Source organism: Mustela erminea, chromosome 13 (genome assembly GCF_009829155.1).
Source record: "Mustela erminea isolate mMusErm1 chromosome 13, mMusErm1.Pri, whole genome shotgun sequence".
NCBI lineage: Eukaryota > Metazoa > Chordata > Mammalia > Carnivora > Mustelidae > Mustela > Mustela erminea.
The window spans coordinates 52794928-52815453 of record NC_045626.1 but is presented as its reverse complement, the minus strand read 5'-3'; the positions used below and the strand labels follow the sequence as shown (position 1 = coordinate 52815453).

The following is a 20526-nucleotide window of genomic DNA, read 5'->3' as shown; positions in this document are numbered from 1 at the left end:
GCCTAAGAAAAATATTCTGGGTTAAAAATCCCATATTATGCTTTGTCATTTTTACATGATGACAGATTTAGAAGATCAAATATTCAATCTCTTGATCTAATTCTAGTGTTGTCAGACAGCACTGAATAGAAGAAAGAACTTTTGCCAACTTGTGTAAACTGCTCTACGAACTGAGTAGGTGGTAAATTCTGTGCTGAGGCTGATAAAATGAGAAGAGATAATATTTTTTCTGCTTAGCCTAACAGTTATATGTCAATTTTATCTCAGTAAAGCTGGACAGAAGTACTACAACAATGTAATCCTGATCTGACTGGTCTTTTGAATGAATTGTCATTATTGGCAACTCAGTTACAAAAGGCAGTCAGAAAACACAATTTAGAAAATTGGATTCCTCTAAAATGAGTATTTATGAAATGGGAAATTTCTCAAAAATACTAATGACACAACAATGTAGAACATAACAATGCACTTCTTTATCTTTAGTTATAAAACAGTGTCCATGGAGGTATATTAATGAAATTGCCATTTTTAAAAGCCTTTATAATAGTCCAGAGTTTTCTGATCCAATTCATATTAAACTTTAACAAATATAGCAACATAGTAGCCATTGAAAACCGTATTATAATTAATGCTGACAGCCGGATGACCTACACAGTCATTTTGGTGGCATTATTTAGCTCCAGGTGGTAAATCTAAGAGCAGAGGGGGGTTTTTTTGTTGTTGTTTGTTTGTTTGTTTGTTTGACAGAGAAAGAGAGATCACAAGTAGGCAGAGAGGCAGACAAAGAGAGAAGAAAAGAAACAGGCTCCCTGCTCAGCAGAGTGCCTGAGGCAGGGCTCCATCCCAGGACCCTGAGAACATGACCTGGGCAGAAGGCAGAGGCTTAACCCACTGAGCCACCCGGGTACCCCCAGGAGCAGAGGTTTATGTTTCTCTATTACTCTTGCTACTGCAATTCAGTCAAGCTTTCAGTACAACCTGTATATGCTACCAAGTGTCTTTATTTAGAAACAGATCAAAATGAATAGTACCATGACTTTACTGTATTGGCAAATAAGAAACAATCTTATATACATTGTAATGATGAGCCAATGATCTTGTACCTATTAGCATTCTGAAAGCTCTCTTTGCCATCTGCTGGTGTCTTACGACAAATTCTACCAACACATAAGTAACCGGTAGAAAAAAAAATGCAAAAAAGAAAAATTATCAGTGTTTGAGAATTCTAATAACCTTTCATTTAACTTAAAGAAGAAACTAACTAGTCTAAATTATCTCAAAGAGTGCGAAAAAACTCAAAATTTAGTTTTTATCCTTATAATATGTTATGGTCTTATGGTTTCAGGGGATACATAATTACTAAAATTAACTTTGCTTAGCCAATTTCATACATTACATACACTGACAAGAGCTGTGACCAAGACAGAAATTCATTAATTTCTGGATAGGACTGTCATCCTGTCTCTTAAAGGCCAACGTTGAATTTCTTTTCCAGCTGATATTCTTATTCTGTCACATATTATTCCCACAATTTTTAAAATTTAAGGAAAATTGATGCGTCCACATCATCTGCTACTTTGCTTCTGAAAAACTTCTCTCTTCTGAAATGTTGATTATGGCCAAATAATCATAATGAGACAGTTCGCATCATTTTCAAAGAACTTCTTTCTATCAGCATTTTTAACTTTTTGTAGATTTACAAGAAATTACAAAAATAGTACAAAGAAGTATTTTATATACTCCTCACTCAGTTTCCCCCCAACAGTTACATCTTATATAACTATAATACTAGATCAAAACCAGGAAACTGCCCGTGGTGCAATACATGGATAGTTCATATTTTATTCACCGGTAGATTCCTGCCATCACTGTAAAAGACACAGAACTATTCCACAACCACCAAGATCTACAGTTGTTTACGTTTTATCAGTTTAAGGAATAAAAACTTTACTCCCTTCTGGTACCTTTGCCCTCTCCCATTTATAATACAATCATCTTAAATAGTTTACCCACAGACATTGTGAGTCATATCCCACAATGTTATACTTTGTGCTTCAAATGTCAAACATAATTTAGGAAATTTCAGAGGAGAGGGAAAGTCAATTGTAGTTACCCTATTATTTTGTCAAACTGCCCAATTTGAGAAATTGTCAGCCATTATTTATGACTGTTTTTTTCACCCCCGCCTCCCTTCTCCCATTTTTCTGGGACTGCAGGACACAGTAGCCATGACTCCAATGAGTGATCTGAGCAGGGTGGTTTCCTTAGAAGAGGATGTGGGTAGGCAGGTACGGTTACACAAAAACAATTGTGTGTGTGTGTTGCCCCACCTAATGTGACCCAACTTTCACAAACAGGAGACAACCCAAAGTTACATTTAGCTACTACATCCTGTATATAGTGCCTTTTATCAGTATCAGAGTCCATTATCTTCTTTCCTAATCCTGTCCAAGTATTATTTCTCACCACTCAGCAATTTACAGGCTAAATTTTATACTCCTTTAAAATACCTGAGTACTCAAAACAAAAACTCAACAATCTTGATTTAGAAAAGGAAAAAAACAAAGAATCCTCAAGGACATCCGTACCCATTGTCCTTCAAATAATCTAGGATGATTTCATTGGCAGATCAAGTCACAGATGACCTTTAATATAGTACAACTTGTCTTAAATAATGCTAATACCAGACATTCTGTTTTTAGAGCTTATGGAATTGCCTTGTGTTTGTCAGATGGCTGCCATATCAAGTTTTACTGATGACGCATTTATTATATTCCATTAAATAAAAAGAATGTTGATAAATCCACGTAAAATTCATACAAAATAACTTTCTTTTTTAAAAAATATTACTTTTAGAGAGAAAGAGAGAACAAGCAGGAAGAAAGGCAGAGGAAAGGGAGAGAATCTCAAGCAGACTCCCTCCTAAGTGTGTTGCCCAAAGCAGACTCCATCTCAACCACTGAGATCATGAACTAAGCCAAAACCGAGGTCATGACTGAGCCACCCAGGCACCCCACAAAGTAACCTTCTTTTCACTTAAGAATTAGTTACTTGAAATACAACTATCAGAAAAAGAAACTCAAAGCCCTTAATATTTCCTAAATTGCTTACATCAAAAAGAATGAAAGCTCTTGACTTCAGCCAAGTAGCTATCTTGAAGTCTCTACTACTCTTATACGAAATCTGTTAGTACCTTAAGTGACCCAAACAATGGGTTAAAGAGAGTTTAAATGCCACTTAATTTATAGCTTTGCAATGTTTTGGCCATTCGCCATTGAAACACAAACCTCCAGTTCTCACACAGGAAGAATTGTGTCATGAATATTTGTTGATAATTGATTGATAGATGAGAATGCTGGATTGCCTCGGGAAATTTTCTGCCTCAATTAATGCTTAAATTTCTGGGATGATTCTAACACCTCCACAGAAGCAGAAAGTTCTTTTCTTTTTTCTCATCCACCTGAAAATAAGCCACTTCATTTTACAGAGAGTGGGACAGTCACATGTCTCCCCGATACTATCTTGAGAAATGAAGTTTCAATAATTTCTTATTTGAGGAAAGGCAGTAAGAATCAAGGACTGTGATAAACATTAACTGCTACAAGTAAAGGCCTCCACTTTATTCTCTGACTGTTCATCCCACCTTGTGTTCTTTCTCCCCGCACCTTCCAGCCAAAGTCGCACAGAGGTTACATCCCTACCTTTCCCTTCTCGTGTCTGTAAATAAGGAAATCATGCTAATTGTCTTGACGTGGTCTCAGGGCTCTATTTAATCTGTGAATATCTGAGTAAGAGGACTTTAAGGACTGCTTATCACATTTCTGCCATAATTATTATAACACGAGAAAACTTAGGATGTATATCAAAATTTGGTGGTCTTTGGGGTTTGTTTTGCTTTGTTTTGTTGAGGGGGGTTGCTTTCTCCTAAAATGCATCATAAAAAAAAAAATCCATCATATTCTTCATCTCCAGAATCACTAGAGTATTATGAAAGGCCAGAAAAAGTACTGACAAGTTCTTAAGCTGCTGGAAACCAGGATTCCTTCCTATTTTGAATCTCCATTTAAGACCCAAAACAGCAGAACTCCTTTCCTTGAACCCATCCGACTGTGTGTTGACATGTCTACAAACATTTCAAATGTTCTTTTATTTTTCTTTTTTTACTTCTAATTCCCTTCCATGAAACTGTTCCTCAGAAATAACCCAAGGCAGAAAAGCTTACAAACAAAGATGGGGCCCATGGCATTATTTAGGATGGTGAAGGAGTTCACCTACCTTTGTGGGTGCTGAGTGTCTGTGGGTAGAGGGAAGTTCAAATGGCGGAGCCTCCACTTCAGTGGAATTCTTGAGCCAACTGTAAAAATTGTATTTAGAAAGAGTTCAAAATAATACAGAGGGAGAGAACTTCTGATACTATATTAAGCTAAAAAAATCTATGGCACCTTGAAGCCCTCTTCAAAATTGTATATGTGTATATGTACACCCAAACATATACACATTATCTAGAACTATGTCAAGAAATTGTTCCCGGGTTGGGGAGGGTCGGGGGTGCACGGAACTGAAGGGAAATTTAGCAGAATGTTACATGGTAGTTCTCATTGGCACTGAAACCAAGATCTAGTTTTGGTTTTTCTTTGTACCCTTTTTTCCCAAACATTCTGTAGTGAACTTGTTTTATTTTAATAAAAGAAACGTTATTTAAAAAAAAAAAAAAAAAAACTAACATTTCATGGTGAGGGCCCTAATTGGAAACAATAATACATCTAACAACAGCAGATCTCACTGATTCCCCCCTCTGCCTTTTCATTTTCATGATTAAATGAAGTCTCCTGGGTTCTGTAGTTAGGTCGAATAACTAAAGATGATTTCCGAAAAGATGCTGCTTTGTGATTGTTGTTATTTATCAAAGCATGTAATATCTCCTAGAATGGAATTCGAAAACAATAAAGTTTTTTTTGTTAATCTGAAAAAAGCTTTAAAAGAAGATCTTCGTTTTTGCTGACTCTCTTGTGGTAGCAGGTGAGGTTTCTGTAGATTTTGCAGGCTTTTCTTTTCTCCTTTCAGATGTCAGAAGCAGTTAATTTGCTAACGACAGTTGCAGGTGGTTTTCAAGGAGAAGGGAGCAGAGGACAAAGGAATAAAGCTACCTAAAACCAGCTTAAGGCATCTTTAAAAACATAAATCCATGCCTTTGGAGCTCTTACTCTGACAGACCTCACCTCTCAGAGGCACACTTTCAGCTTTTACTTGTGTTCCAGCCAGAAAAGCTCCCCAAGCAATTACGGAGAGAGAAAAGATTTGTGCTGCAGCCACAATCTAATATGATAGTGTAGGCAGCCCACCTGTATTGTTAGGAGGGTAAGAACCCTGTGGAAGGTAGACAAAGCGAAGTGCTGAATGGGACTGCAGAGTCATGGAAAATATTCATCATCGTTCATGGAGAAAGAAAGTGATGTTGACAAACTTGGACTAAAAAAGTCTGAGGAGCTCTCGCTTCACGAGAAGTGCCAAAGCAACAAAACAAAGATAGTGCCTTTTGGGGATTCTTGCAAACTTTCTGCACAGCCCTCTGGTGGAAATGAAGGTTGACCACCTTACCCGGCTGCATCTGCCTTTCCTGCCTTTTCTATGTTTCCCCTTTCCTTTCCCTTCTTTTCCAGAGAGAACTCGAAGGCACCCAATCATTTCTCACCTATTCTCACAAGAGCTCTAGGGGAAGCATTAGGAAGGGTGCACAGAGGCAAGCTAACGGATTCTTTCTTGCTCATGTATGTTCTTCTGAAACCAGACAGCACACAGCATGAATGAGAGCCCAGAAACAAGTGACTGGGCTCCTTCATTCATACGGTCACACTGCATGGACCAGAATACTGTAGCTGGCGTTTCCCAGCCATGGTCTTGGAGGACACATACTTCAGGAGCATTATAAAGCCTTCATCTAAGGAATGAAAGAAAACATCCATCTGCTTTGTTGTCTGCTCCATTTTAAAACCCACACACATCGGACTCTTGATTTCCGCTCAGGTCATGATCTCAGGATCCTGCATCAGGCTCTGAGCTCAGCGGGGAGTCAGCTTCCCTCTCTCTCTTTCTCTCTCTTTCTGTCCCTCCCTTCCCCCACCCCCTCTCTAAAATAAATAAATCTCTTAAAAATAAAATAAAACCCACCTCCATTAGTTAATACCTTTATACCTGTTTGTAGAGCTGTGGCATTCCAACTGAGTATGTGTAACAGGAGGATGTCGACCAAGAGATGCTAAGCAAACCAAAGCTTATTTCCTCCCTTGTGCATCAGGGGTTTGCCATTAACCGTAATGGTAATTATACGAGGTAATTCAGAGCCTGCCTTCCAGGGTTGTATCTCCATCCAATCATACACAACCTCTGATTCTGTTTGGAAAACAATGGACTGTTTGAACCTGCGTGGAGTTTGTAATAATCTTTCCAAAGAGAACTCCTTTGGTTTTTAATTCCACAATGGGGAGGCCTTTAACTATCTTAGAAAATCATGCATGGCTTTGTTTTGCTTCCAAAAAAGACTTAACAGGATTATATTACTAAATAGGACACCCACACTTCTCTCCCCTCAAATTGGTTCTGAATCAAAATGGGGTTTTTTAAGGGGATTAAGAAACTTGTGCTTCTCAGATAAAGTTCTCCCTTAATTAAGGAGCTATTTCTGATGTTAACACACCTCCAGAAGCATTTGGGCGTTTCAGAATAGGGCAGAATCTTGATAGTGTCCCCACTTGCTCGCTTGTGTTTTCCTATATAACTTGAAATGGTAAGTCCTCCTCAAAACCTTTTATTTTTGGATTTCCCCATATGTTAGCTTCTCTCTTTGCACACAAGCTAACGAAGAGGCCCAAGCAAATAGGTGAAGCATTAATGAAATGGGCAGATGGATCAATGCTACTTCCTGGCACTTCTTCTGAAGGGGCCAGAAGCAAATATGGGTCCTCTGAGCTGCACGTCCATCCAACCTTGGGTGTCCACTGAACGCCCAAGGCTGCCGGGTTCTTCTGCGTGCTCTATTTCACAACCAGAGTGGTTTGGTATCACTCCCATGTCACACTGCCTATCTGGGAAAGGACCCCCAAATACTTATGAAGGTTATGATGAAAACAAACTCTGAGTTTTGAGAATAGAACTCTAAGTGAACGCATAATTCATCAATTCGCTCACTCTCCCTCCACCAAGCATGCTTCTATCCCATACCACATGCCTTCAGCTCATCCTAAAAGGCAATTAGCACATACTCCTATTTCTAATTGCTAACAAGCTACTGGGAAGTTTACTCATCTTCCCTTTTCAACCAAAGCCTCCTCCAACTTGACATATCTTTCCAATTACTGCATAAACCTCAATTATCTAAGCTATGCGTCCACAGGCTTCCAACCTCATTCATCTTGGATTTACCCTGTCCTCATCCTTATCATTCCTTGCTCCTGATCTTTTCGCTTGCCTGGTTGGTATCAGCTTTTGTAAGTTTAGGTACCTAGTAAATGACCTGGAAAAGATGATGGGGAGTTCAATCAGTTGCAGCTGTGCAAACTCAAGCTCAGCTGATAAAGCCGCGTATGGGTAGGGAAAGAAGCAGGCAGCAGAGAAATGGGAGCATCGCCTTGATTCAAAATTAACCCTGATTGTACTTGGTGGCAGTTTGGGTTCTGCCCCGTATAGAGTTCTTCCAATGGCCGATGTCCAATTTTGCAAGAAATCCTGTTGTATGAGTGTTAATTAAAGATCATTAACAGTCTGAAATGCTAATAATGGATTTTTTGCAAGTATTCACTATATCCTCCCCCTGCTCTGTCAACCCACCCCACACCCATCCATCTGAGCACATCTAAAGGATAACTCCACAAGGAAAAGATTATCGATAGGACTACTTCACGATCTTACAAATTTGGCTTTTAAACTAGTGGACTGATTGAGAGATAATTAGTTCGTTTAGACAGAATTGCTTCTATCTTGGTGTGTCTGCTTCAGCTTATCGTTCTGCAAGCTGCCAACAGTGGTAACATAAGCACTTGAACTCAAACTTGTTATCATCAGCTCCTTCGCCTTCCCATTTTCTCTGCTGGAAACCCCTATGATTTCAACTACAGTGGATAAAGGAGTGATTAGAGGGGCAGTTTTGTGACGTGAGGAGCCCTTGCCAGTAATCAGCTGGGCCACTTACCTGCCCCGTGACACCCAGTTTGGTTCCCTTTAACAGACCTGCTTAAAACCAGAGCCTGTTCATTACTTGGAGAAAGTAATCAGCTCTTAACAACAAAGCCAAATAGAGTGGTCAGATGTTAGTTATGCTTGAACAAAAAATAAATAGCGTGGTCAAATGTTTCTCTAAGGAGAGCCCTGGGGAGGTGACTAGGTACAGGGGAGAACCAGGAGCCCCACCTAACACTTCCCAGGGGGAAGTCTGGGGCTCTCGGGAGACTGAGGCCCTACCCCGGGCGAATCAGAGACCAGTGCATGAGCCCCACGCCCTACACTTTGGGGTCCACAAAGTCCAGCCTCCTGGAGACTACAAGAGGCTGCGGATCCGACCCCTGCTGCAGTCCACGCTGTCACCCACCCTGCCCCCGCAGAACAGTCAAGAGATGAAGGTGGGGGGGGGGGGTTTCTCCAGAGGGGCTGGGGGCGGGGGCAATAATGGTAGTGAGAGTCCCCATTTAGTAAACATTCCTTCTGGGTTTGCAAGCTCAGCCTTGAGGACAGCAGAATGAAAACCAAAACCTCTAGCCAGAAACCCACAGTTCTGCACACGTCCCCCCACACACACACACACCCAGGCCCAGTGTGAACTTACCAAAAGGCCTCCAACCATCCCCACAGACTATCCCCAGACTACATAACCGCAGTGAGATAATTTATGTCTTATTCCTGACCACACTCAACACGGCTGCTCATCTGTGGAGACGACTTGAACCACTCCTCAGGGGCCTGGTTCATCAGAGTCTCACCTGAGTAGCTATTTCTCTTTTCTGTTTCCCTTTACATTTTTGTTCCAATAGACGAATTGGGCATAAACATTTAAGAACAGGCCAATTCACCCAGCTACTTTTTAACTTGATTTTCATAATTCATAGAGATATGATCTGACTCACTTTTATAATAAAAAAAAGGGGGGGCACCTGGGTGGCTCAGTGGGTTAAAGCCTCTGCCTTCGGCTCAGGTCATGATCCCAGGGTCCTGGGATGGAGCCCCGCATCAGGGTCTCTGCTCAGCAGGGAGCCTGCTTCCTCCTTTCTCTCTGCCTGCCTCTCCGCCTACTTGTGATCTCTGCCTGTCAAGTAAATAAATAAAGTCTTAAAAAAAAAAAAAAAATCACCGGAATCATTGTGTGAAGCATGAGGCTGTAGTAGCATTTATCATCCTAGTTATGTGGCTTTTACCGTATTTTAGTGCCTTAAACAACTCCGGGTAGGCTTTTGTACTTCCTTTTGTATTGCCTTCTTACACCCCAGGGGCCGAGATCACCAGATTTACAGCACAGGCCTTGCGGGGGTGTGGCCCCTCCCACGTCTCAGATTTCCGCGTTCTTCCGGAACTCTCCAGGGACTTCATGTTACCACTTTCTCAGCCTTACTCCATCAAAGCTATCCCGGCCCTACCCTCAGGACTCAGCTCTAGTTCACATGATTGGGCCTAATCTGGGTAGGAAGACAGCCCTGGATTCCCGCACCGCTTGCTTCTGATGTCTGTATTAACAAAGCATGGCAGGCAGTGGGAAGGAGAAAAAAAAAAAAAAATCGAGTAACGTCGAATTCTTCAGTTCAGCAAACACTGAACACCTCTAGGCCAAACCCAAGTTTGGGGCTAGGAACACCAACAGGATAAGAAATCATCTCTCCTCTGAGGAGCTCACAGCCTAGCATGGAACACAACACTTTCCATTTTTACAGTGTTTGCTCGATTCTCAATTTTTTTTTAAACTCTTATTTTTAATTTTTTTATGTTACTTATTTATTTGACAAAGAGAGAGAGATCACAAGTGGGCAGAGAGGCAGGCAGAGATAGAGGGGAATGCAGGCTCCCTGCTGAACAGAAAGCCTGATGCTGTGGGGCTCCATCCCAGGACCTTAAGACCATGCCCTGAGCCAAAGGCAGAGGCTTAAACCACTAGCCACCCCGGTGCCCCATACCGCAATTTTCTAATTTTATTTGGGTTGAGACTTGGATTTGAGTCGACTTATATGTCGTTTTCCTGCATAGCAATTACCATCATTTGTAAATGTGTATTTCAGTGGGCCTCTTGAGGTGAGATGCTTTGTCTGCATTCCCATTATTTTATACCCCGTGGCTAACATATAATAAGGGCTTAAAAGATATCTGTTGAGCAATTGACTAAAGCAGATGGACTTTATAAGTTTCCTGTATCCCATTCTCTTCGGTAAGTAGATTCAAACAGAACCACCTCGAAGACAGGGATCTCACTTCTGTACTAAAAGAAACCTGGTTCCTCTCTCCTTTCTTCCATGTGGTGATAAGCAGAAAGGGAAGCTTGAGAAGGCTGCATCTGAGTTACTGCTGAGCGGCCAGGGTGAGCCCCTCTCCGAGTCCTGTCAGGAGCGCTCTTGAGAATTTTTCTTCTCCAAGGAAAGCTCATCCAAGTCCTTTTGTATCCTTTTGTTTCATCACCATTCCTAAGCTTTGGATCACCTCATCGCGTACATTCTTATTGGACAGTAGGCAGCAAAACTCAAAGCCACGTGAGTCCAGATGCCCACCTCGAAGAGGTCCCAATGCCCTCTGCCCTTCCTGAATGTGCACTGGGGGAGAGGTCCTCCACTTGAGTGCCGCAGTGCCAAGGATCCTGGCAGTGGGGCAGAATCCCGAGTGCTGGATGACAAGCCATGGCTCGCCCACTCCCCCATGCTCCTCACACAAAACAGGTGAGGACCACCCCGTATAATCCTCAAGCTGGTGCTCTAAAGACCTTGCTCTACAGTGTCAGATCCATACTGTCTCTCAGGTGGGAAGCACAAAGAAAGAGTAGTGTCTCTGCTACTCTCTCACAGAGGGAACAATGTCATTCAGCATTTCAAAGGAGACCACCACCCTGGAGGTTCCTCTGCCCTGAGCACCATGTCACAAAGTGGCCCTCCGCATTGATGCTTTTGAAGGACTTGATTCCTGGGCCTCTTTTACGTGACCAAAGGACTTGAAGGGGACCCTTTCAGTGAGACAAACATAGCCCTTGCCTTCACATAAAACACGATTCTCACCTTCCAAAAACACACAACCCGTGCAGTAGAACAGACAAATATGTCAGTGATGACAACGCGTCATTACAAGCGCAAAGCGAAGAGAGGGTCCATTTTCTTTGCCTCCATCAAAAGCAAAAGCAAACTCTTCCAAAGATGGAAACCCACACACCAGTCTCTCTCCTTTCCCTCTCCCAGACTGACACATGGTTATGGCAAAAGAACTTGCAAAGTCATGAAATACTGAGACAAAAACCGTCTTCAGATAGGAAGACTTACATGGGTAGATAAATCATAAGCAGACAGATGCTAGATCTTGGCTTACTAATTAATGAGGTTTTTAACAACCTGTTTCTCCATTTTATTCCCACATATAAGCCACAGTGTCTCCTGCAATCCCTGGTGACAGTCAGCTCTCCCTTCCTGAGCTCAAGTCTTCTCTTAAATTTCATCTCAGAATGCCTTTTTCCCCTCCATTTCCTAACTCAGTGGTCCCAACTTCCCCTGGATTCTTCTAAATAACTATCCACCAACTTCTCACTGAAGGAACTTTTCTTCTTCAGGGACACATGACTTTAGTGTTGCCTCATTTCCCACCATTTCTTGCTTCTTTGTCCCTGGCCAAGAAAGTCAGCATCATCCTCTGACACGAGAACCAGCTCTGGGATCTCCATCAAACCACTGCATCCTCTCTTCCATTCTCCTCTGCACCTGTGTCCTGACGTCACCTGACAAGTCCCCTGATGTCCCTCGTACACCCTTCTATCGGGCCTTCCCTTCAACATTCGGCACTGACATGTGCATTTTCAGAGCCCAGCTAGGTCCTTATACCTGCAAGCACCTTGGGTAAGAGAATGATGATCATGTTTTCCATCATCTTCAGTCTTTGCCCCAGGGGTTTTTGGTGTGTGAACTTCCCAGGAAGGATGAAGGGAAAGGATGCAGCCTGTGCCCACTGGGCGCATCAGTGCCGTGCTGTTCCTGCGCACGGAGAAGGAATGTCCCAATGTGTGCACCGTCCTGCGTGTTCAGGGGCTGGTATTAAACGCAGGGGCCATTTAACTCATCGTTCAAACAGGGTCACTTTGGAGAATGGAAAAGGCACCATTAATAATTACACTGGGATATATGGTCCCCCTGCTGAAATGGCATTTGGAGTCTGGGATTAGGTGTTCTGATGCCCCTTTCCTAATAGGCAGAGCAGGTTCTCACAAAGGAAGTCACAATGGCTACTAAGGTGTGATACATCCAAGACACAAACACAGAAACTCGTTCCAGCTGCAATGGCATAGGAGTAAAATACTGGTGTACAGGAAGTATGCAGAGCTGAACAAAACTGCCTTTACCCCAGCCCTTGAAGTTTCCGGAGAAGCAGTCTGAAAAGTTTCAATGTTTCTTTCCAAAAAATAAACTGAAATAACCCCTTCATTTATTTTAGATTCCTTTCAGATAGCCTTGCAGATGGTTTGCTGAAATCACCACGCCAACAAAATCTGTTTGGCTCAAAAAATTAAAATAACCCTACCAAATTATCTGCATTTCTCTGTAATAAAAAACAGAATTTCTTACTTCTGTCTATGAAACTTATTCCCACTCTGCATTTTGTGAACTGAACTACATAAGTAATTTCTTAAAGGCCCACACATTTGTCCTTTATTACCCAGTTCTGGAACCTGAAGTAGAGTATTATCGACACTCACTTTTTCCCAGTTTGCTTTTCCATGTATTCATGTACTTCCTCTTTACATGAGCCTCCTGTCAGAAATACCCAAAAGACATTAGAGACCAATATTAATAAATCCTAGAGGTGTTGTTCTTTCTTCCTGTAATGACATGCATCCCAGCTGGTCTCCATGACATCAGCTCCGTAACAGACAGATAAAGCTCAAATTAAAACTATGTCCTTCCAGGCAAGACACCAATGACCCAGTGGGCCACTGGGTTGAAGAACAAGGGCATGAGTCACTGTTCTCTCAGAGGTTTTAATTCAAAGTTGTTTTTAGATGGTTTTTTTTTTTTTTTAAGATTTTAAAGTAATCGCACCCAATGTGAGGCTTGAACTCGCGACCCAGAGATTGAGAGTCGCACCCTCCACCAGCTGAGCCAGCCAGGCGGCCCTATCTTGAAAAGTCCACCTAGCAGTGGACTCTCAAAATGATTATTTCTCTTTTAGTCATGAAATAATAATGTTTGGTTTAGCGTGAGACACAGAATTGTCTCCCCAGGCCCAAGGGAGCCTGGTGTCTGTGCAAAGCCACTCTTGCCAGCCTTCTGGGTCCCTCGCACCCAGCACACAGCCCTCTCCGGCGCCTCTGCGGAGCAACGGCCCCACGAACAGGCGATGCTGAGATACGCAGTGAGGTGACTCAGCTCCCATAATCCTAACTGCTGTCACGGCGGTCTTGTGGTTACATTTTTTTAAAGCATCTGTTCCTGGGTGCTTACGGTTTTACAAAGCAGCCTTAATGTTCCCAGTGGTATAATTGCCCAGATATAGCCATGCCTGCTGCTCTGGGAACTGTCAGGATGAGAGGCTCGGCCCGTGAAGGCGATCTCGGGAGTTGGTCGGCGCGCGTTGACTCCCCAGGGAGGTCTCTCTCCTCAAAGCCGGTGGGTAGAGTCTCCCCCTGGCGACTGCCGAGATATGTTCACGGGGGAGAGAAAACACGGGCTGTGCTGTGTTTGCTGGAACGCCTTGTCGCCGCTACAACATTTTAAGAAAACCGGGATTCACCCAAGCGAAAAACTGCCCTTCGCGGTCCTCTGAACACGTGTCTCCCCCACACGTCCACTTCTTCCGCGGATTTCAGGACATCTTCTCGCACTTAAAGCAGTTCTGGCAATTTCTATCTCGTTTTCTGTGGAAAATTCCCTACCAGTCCCACTTGTCTTTTAAAATATTCTCGTGTTTTCTGCTCTTCTCGTCTATGTCCCCAAACTATACCCTTACAAACGCCCCAAGTATTTGAAGAGAATGTGATAAAAACTCCAAGCCCGTGAATCAAAGGCTCTCACTGACAGAGTTCTGATTCCTTGTCAGGACACCTCCAAACATGCACCCCGGGGACTGGCCATTTCTAGGGATCCTGAGCCACAGCCTCCACACCAATCCAAAGACCAGGAAGCTGGTATAAGAGATTTCTCATCCTGTAATGTGCCTGAACTCCTATCCTCCTTCCTAATCCTACTCTTCCCCCAAAAGGTCATGTGACCTGTTGGCATCATCAGACTTTGCCCGTTCAGGAGCTGGGGTTGAGTCTACCTTTGCAGAATTTTGGACACCAAATGACCCTTACTTCCCTTTGTCCATTTATTTCTAAAACCAAATTCCCATCTAATTCTCTTTTCTAAGACTTGGGTCCCTGTCCTTTGTCTTCTTACCCTGTTGCTGATTACTGTCCAGGTGAGCTGCCTGGATCCTGAGTGGCTACAGGAGGGAGAGACTACCTTTCTCTTGCCTGTCCTTCCTCTCAACCCCAGTGGCAAGGGCCCCGAGGACAGGCTTCTCTGACTTTTCAGTAAGTTCCTGCTCCCAATCCAGCAGGTTTGTCCTTCTGGGTCTGGGACCCCTGGCTGCCCGTGGAGCTTTACTTAAATTCTTCCAATTGTGTGAACTGCTCAGACCCCAGCTACCCTGTTGAGGCCAGATGGTTCTAGGATGGTGTATGTAGGACCCCACAGGCTGCCTCCCTCCACTGGCTATCAAATCCAGCAACTGAGTTCAGGAAGAGACTCAGCATCTCCTGAGGACCTCTGCACAGAAGCTCCATTCCCCCTACCAGGCTCCACTCTAGGGGAGCACCGTGCTTCTCTCTCGGGAACTTTGTCCTGCCATCCCATAGGAAACAGGAAGAGGGTGGGAACTTGTGCACCCTCGGTTTTGACTTCTGGGGCAAACTTTCCCAGCCCTGTCTATGACAATGACGTACTCACAGTTGAGCACCGTAAAGCACTCCTGCTTGTTTTAAAATTCAAGTCCATCTCAGGATACTCATCTATAGAGAACAATACAAATGCACACATCTCAATATCACCCTGGTACCTTGACATGCATTTAAGATGTTCAACCATCATTTGCAGGAACTCTCAGTGTCTCTTGGTCTCTCTCACACACGACGGCCCACGCCACAACTCCTCTTGAGATCATACTGAGTTACCTCCTTCTCCATCTACCTGTCAGCTCCTGGCTACATTTTTTCCATTTATCCTGGAGAAACAGATTCCTGTTTGCTCCGGGCCCAACATATATCAACACAGCTTTGGATGGAATCTTCCCTCTTCTTCATCACCCTCAGTCCAAACTATCCCCTGGACTCAGCCCCCTGAGCTTCTCTGCATCAGCTGCTTCCCTTCTCTGGGCCTCAGTGGCCAACCACAGTGAGCCTGCCACTCCAGCCCCTCACCTCCCAGCTCCACGGACTGGCATGGAACCCTCACCTCCCAGCTCCACGGACTGGCATGGAATTCATCCCTCTGTATGTCTAGAGTCCTACTTCCAGCTTCCCCCTATTTTGTTTGACGTGATGGCATGATCATTTTCCTAATTGTGTATTATGACTTAACGTTCTTTAGAAAGCAGAGTCCTCATCCGTTCGTGGGGAGGGTGTGATTGCTTCATGAGGCCCCCAAACAGGACCCCCCACCCCCTACTTCTCACCATAGACATTACAGAATGAAGAGTGCCGGAAGAATCCTTCATCCTGGGAGCCATGAGGCCAGTCTGGTCATCTCTCCCTACTTCCTGTGGTAGCTTGCCCCTCCGAGGAGATCAGACAGTTTGTAAGCCATCGGCAGCTCACACTGGCCGCTGACACAGGCAGTACGGTACGGACCCTGGGCGCCAACCAGTCGAGAGGCAAAGAGGAAGTGCTCCTCCTAATAGCCTCCTCGCCCAACAATTATTCCCTTTTGTCCTTTTCAGATAAACAAGTTTTCAGTGGAGGAAATATTTCTGTCTTAAATGTATTGGGACACTCTAACTTCAGCTGTGAAATCACAGAGATTTCATGACCCTGAGTACAAGCATGTACCAAGTCCCCCAGAGTCCTTTGCCCTGGATATCTGACTTGCCCTTTCTCTTTCTCGAATCATATTCAGCAAGCAGCCACACCACTCATCTCACTGACACGCACCTATGCAGTGATTGCCTTCATACAATAGGTTTGCTGACAAGTTTCTGCCTGTGCACAGTATAATGAAATATTTTGTATTTCTTCAACATGCAAATTAGTGTATGTAGGAAAGAAAAAAATCAGGTGGTGTTAAAAACTACAGTTTGCCTCGTGTTTACTCCTTGGGATTGGCAGTGCATATAAATATAATGGCTTTTATATTGAGAAACCCAGATGCCCAAAGCAAACAGTGGAAGAGCTCTGAAAATGATCTGGGGTCCTGGCTTCATCACGGCATGCTGCCCGCCCGTCATTAAAAGAGCCCCTCCACAGTCACTAACCTAGGTCCTAGCTCCCCATTGCCAGCACGCTGGTCACATCTGCTAGTTCTCCAGCACTAGAAAAACCAGTTGGATTTCCAGGGACACAGTTTCTTGATTTCCTAATGGAGGAGAAAAGTTAATAAAGAAGGTTGGTTGATGATAGTAATTCAGCATTAATGTCCATCTCTCCCTGACTCTAAGAAAGGAACTCAACCACAGAGAGAGTTTTGAAGATTTAAAGTGCTGAATAGTTAGTAAACAGCTGCCACATGCAGATCTCAGCTGGCTTGGGCTTGATCCTCTGGCCTGGGCTCAGAAATAGGGGGGGCTGCCTTTCCTAGGCCCCAGCCACTGCCAACATGAATAAAGGCGAATAGGTACTGAGTGACCTTGAAGAGCTAATGTCTCCCTATTCCACTGTAAATTGGGGCGGGGGGGGGGGGGCGGCAGTGTGATGCCTGGTAAAAGAATAAATTGCTAATTAAAATGATAAAATTGCATTTGAACTCTGGAGACCATGAGAACTTTATAATTGACTCTTACAATGTGCTTTGGTTGCCCATATGCAACTATTTATGGTTTGTAGGGAGGGGTGGGGAGTCCATTTCATTTTGTATTAACAATAAAAACACTCCAAAAAATACACATAATGGAAGTGATTACTTCTTTCCTCTAGTGAGAGACACTTAACCTTTGATCTCGAGCTAAATTACATTACCAGAGACAGCTCATAAACAGCCAGGAATTTTTTTCTTTTGGTATTCTTTTGATGATACATTAATATGATTAGTAAATTTTTCAGAGTTCTCCTAAGGATAGTTCCTCATACATTAAGATGAACTAAAAAACAAAAAACCTTGATTTGGGCAAATACATAGAAAAATACGGGCTACCATTATGTCCCATTGGCAGGAATTTCTTCCTATCATTCCTTACATGAAATTCCTCCACCTTTTTTAAAAACTACTATGGCACAGTGGAATTATGGAATTATTTAGGCCAGGATTTATCATTAAATTACTAAAATAATAAATAGAAATACAGGCCAACAAATTCAAACAGTTAAAAAAAAATGTTTACTTGTTTAAAGTCATACTCATGTTAATTTAACCTTTCTGAGTAATTTCTGTTCATCTGACTCATGTTTTTTTCAAATTAGTGTAGTAACTATGGGAATCATCTGGCCCAAATATTATAAGGAGTTTCCTTTTTCAGGAATGGTCTTTATGTGGGTGCTTTTGAGGGTCCCTACTAAACCAGACCCTCATGCATGCCTTGCATCTATACCAAGCCGTGTTTGGTGCAGCATGCCAATGTGGCTCCATGTTCCCGATTTATACTTCCTTTTCCTTACATAATTAGAAGCCAGCCACTCTGCAAAAGATGAATTTACTGAACTCTACATCTGAAACTAAGGGTATACTAGATGTTGCCTAATTGAATTTAAATACATATATATATACATACATACATACATACCACTCTACATACTCCTGAACCATAAGTCTTGGTCTCAGTGAATCATGGTATGAGATGTAGAGCTTAATTCTGTTGGTGGTGGTACAACAACTAATAAATTAAGGAACTTGGAGGGGGGAAAAGTGAAAACTAAAAAAGAACAAACATTATAAGAAAATTCCCTTAAAAAGAAATACTTGAGGATAAAAATGGGAAAACCGAAAGATTAATCATTTCCCTCCCTCGTTGTTTCTTGAAACTTCCTTCTTCTCTAATGAGCTCCTACCAGCTGGCATATCCTCTAGAAACCCACTTCATCTCATACCACACCTGCAGAGACCTTGCACCAAATAGGCCATTCCAGGCCACTCACAGCTTGGTGCTACAGCTTCAAAGGTCCCAAGGCCATCTGGAATCCCCAAACATTTTTCCAAGAGCTAAACCGAGGCCAAGTAAATCTCTCCTTATTTGGCACCCCATTCAAATCCTGACCTAGCCCTAGAGATACTACTAAGAATTCTGGAGTTGAGAAATTCTCAACAATGTTTAGGAACTTCACAAAAAAAGCAGGCAGGGGTGAGGCTTGTCTGCATTTCTCAAACTGTATTCCAGAATTTTATGAGCTGTTGTAGAAAAAAAAAATTTTTAACAAAAAAATATATAGCTCTCCTACTGAGATATATCTGGATATACCTCACATGTTATAAACCTCTTAGGAAGTATCAGTCTTATTACCATATCGAAGACTCCAAGAAACCCTACAGTAAAGGAACATCCTCGATTCTAATCGATCCAGGGGTACCTGGGTGGGTCAGTCATTAAGTGTCTGCCTTTGGCTTGGGTCATGATCCCAGGGTCCCAGAATCTAGCCCTGCATTAGACTCCCTTCTTGGCAGGAAACCTGCTTCTCCCTCTACCAATCCCTCTGCTTGTGTTCCCCTCCTCCCCCCATCAAATAAGTAAATAAAAATCTTTTTTAAAAAATCATAATTCTAATTGATCAAGAATTCTCCAAATTGATTGAATCACAAAATCTCGGGGGGTTTTCTCAAAACATATTTTTATCTCTCTTAGAAATGGTCTTCTAATGCTTACAATCTGGAAGATATTTGAACAACTATGCCACACTGACCTAGGTGTATTTCTGTGGGTCCAAACTCTAGACACAGGAAAATGTTAATCTTTAAATCCATCCCCTGTGTTTTGGTTTGCTGAGGTGGGTAGCAACTCTACATGTATCTGCTTCCCACCGAAATGGTTGACTACCTCCTCTTCTTAGCGATGATGTTTAGAGGAGGAAAAGGACAGGCCCACTGAAAGGGGCACAAGATCCATGTTTTCTGGAACACACAAGGACAGAGCTTGTTTTTCAGGCATTCAGAGTACCTTCAAAATGAGGGCAACCTGACCCTGACTGATGGAAAATCCTACAATTACATTTCTAACACTTATTAAAGGTCAAGTGGGGAATAGAGCTTATTTGGCCACTAGGTTTTTAACTTTGTTGATGGGGTGGATGAAAAGGTTTGTTGTTTCAGGATATCAACTACAGTCTATGATTTGAGAGCATTTGGACCATTTAACACGAGCAGGGATAAATTAACTTAATTTTTGCCAGAAAACACTGATCCTGCTTTGTAAATAATATAATAATACAAAAATAGTACAAAGAATTTTCTTCAAAGATTCTTTTTTAATTTAGTAAACATTTGTTTAGTGCTATCGTCTGCAAAAATACTATGCTGGGAGGAAACAGAACACGGGTAGGACCTTAAATCTTTCTCAGGAGACATACAGGCAAGGGAGGGGCTGGGGCACTGAGCCCCACACAGTCAAAAATCCTCTAACCTGGGACACCTGGTTTTTTTTAAAGATTTTATTTATTTATTTGTCAGAGAGAGAGAGACAGTGAGCACAGGCAGACAGAGTGGCAGGCAGAGTCAGAGGGAGAAGCAGGCTCCCTGCAGAGTAAGGAGCCCGTTGTGGGACTCGATTCCAGGATGCTGGGATCATGACCTGAGCCGAAGGCAGCGGCTTAACCCACTGAGCCACCCAGGCGCCTGCAAAAGTTGATTGTTGGGATTGCATCTGACTCCTTGCTCAGCAGGAAATCTGCTTCTCCCTCTGCCTCTGATCCTCCTCCCTGCTTGTGCTCTCTCTCTGTCTCAAATAAATAAAATCTTTAAAAAAATAAAAAAAGGGAAGAAAGAAAATCATAAGAGAAAACACATTTACAATGCTGTCCTGGAAAAACTCTGGACAAAGTGCACTCAACAGTTCACACCCATGTTGTTCAAAGGTCCACTATATGCATATATACACAGCCAAGGGCAAAGCAGAGTTGAAGCTGTGCTGGGCATGAGTGAGTTCAACTCAGGCTTCTAAACTGCTGCTTGATTTTATCAGATAAGCTAGCAGACG

The 20526-nt window shown here is 42.8% G+C and overlaps 1 protein-coding gene and 1 long non-coding RNA gene across 11 annotated transcripts in view; one reads left to right on the top strand and one right to left on the bottom strand.

The window, feature by feature from the left end:
• DLGAP1 (DLG associated protein 1) overlaps positions 1-20526 on the top strand; it is an 876459-nt gene that overhangs the window by 714035 nt on the left and 141898 nt on the right. The gene's annotated exons all lie outside the window — the stretch shown is intronic.
• The window catches only part of LOC116572480, a 333614-nt gene that overhangs the window by 295741 nt on the left and 17347 nt on the right, over positions 1-20526 (bottom strand). Inside the window, exon 2 of the long non-coding RNA XR_004278355.1 lies at positions 4276-4354. This is a non-coding gene — a long non-coding RNA (uncharacterized LOC116572480). The remainder of the gene's footprint in view (positions 1-4275; positions 4355-20526) is intronic.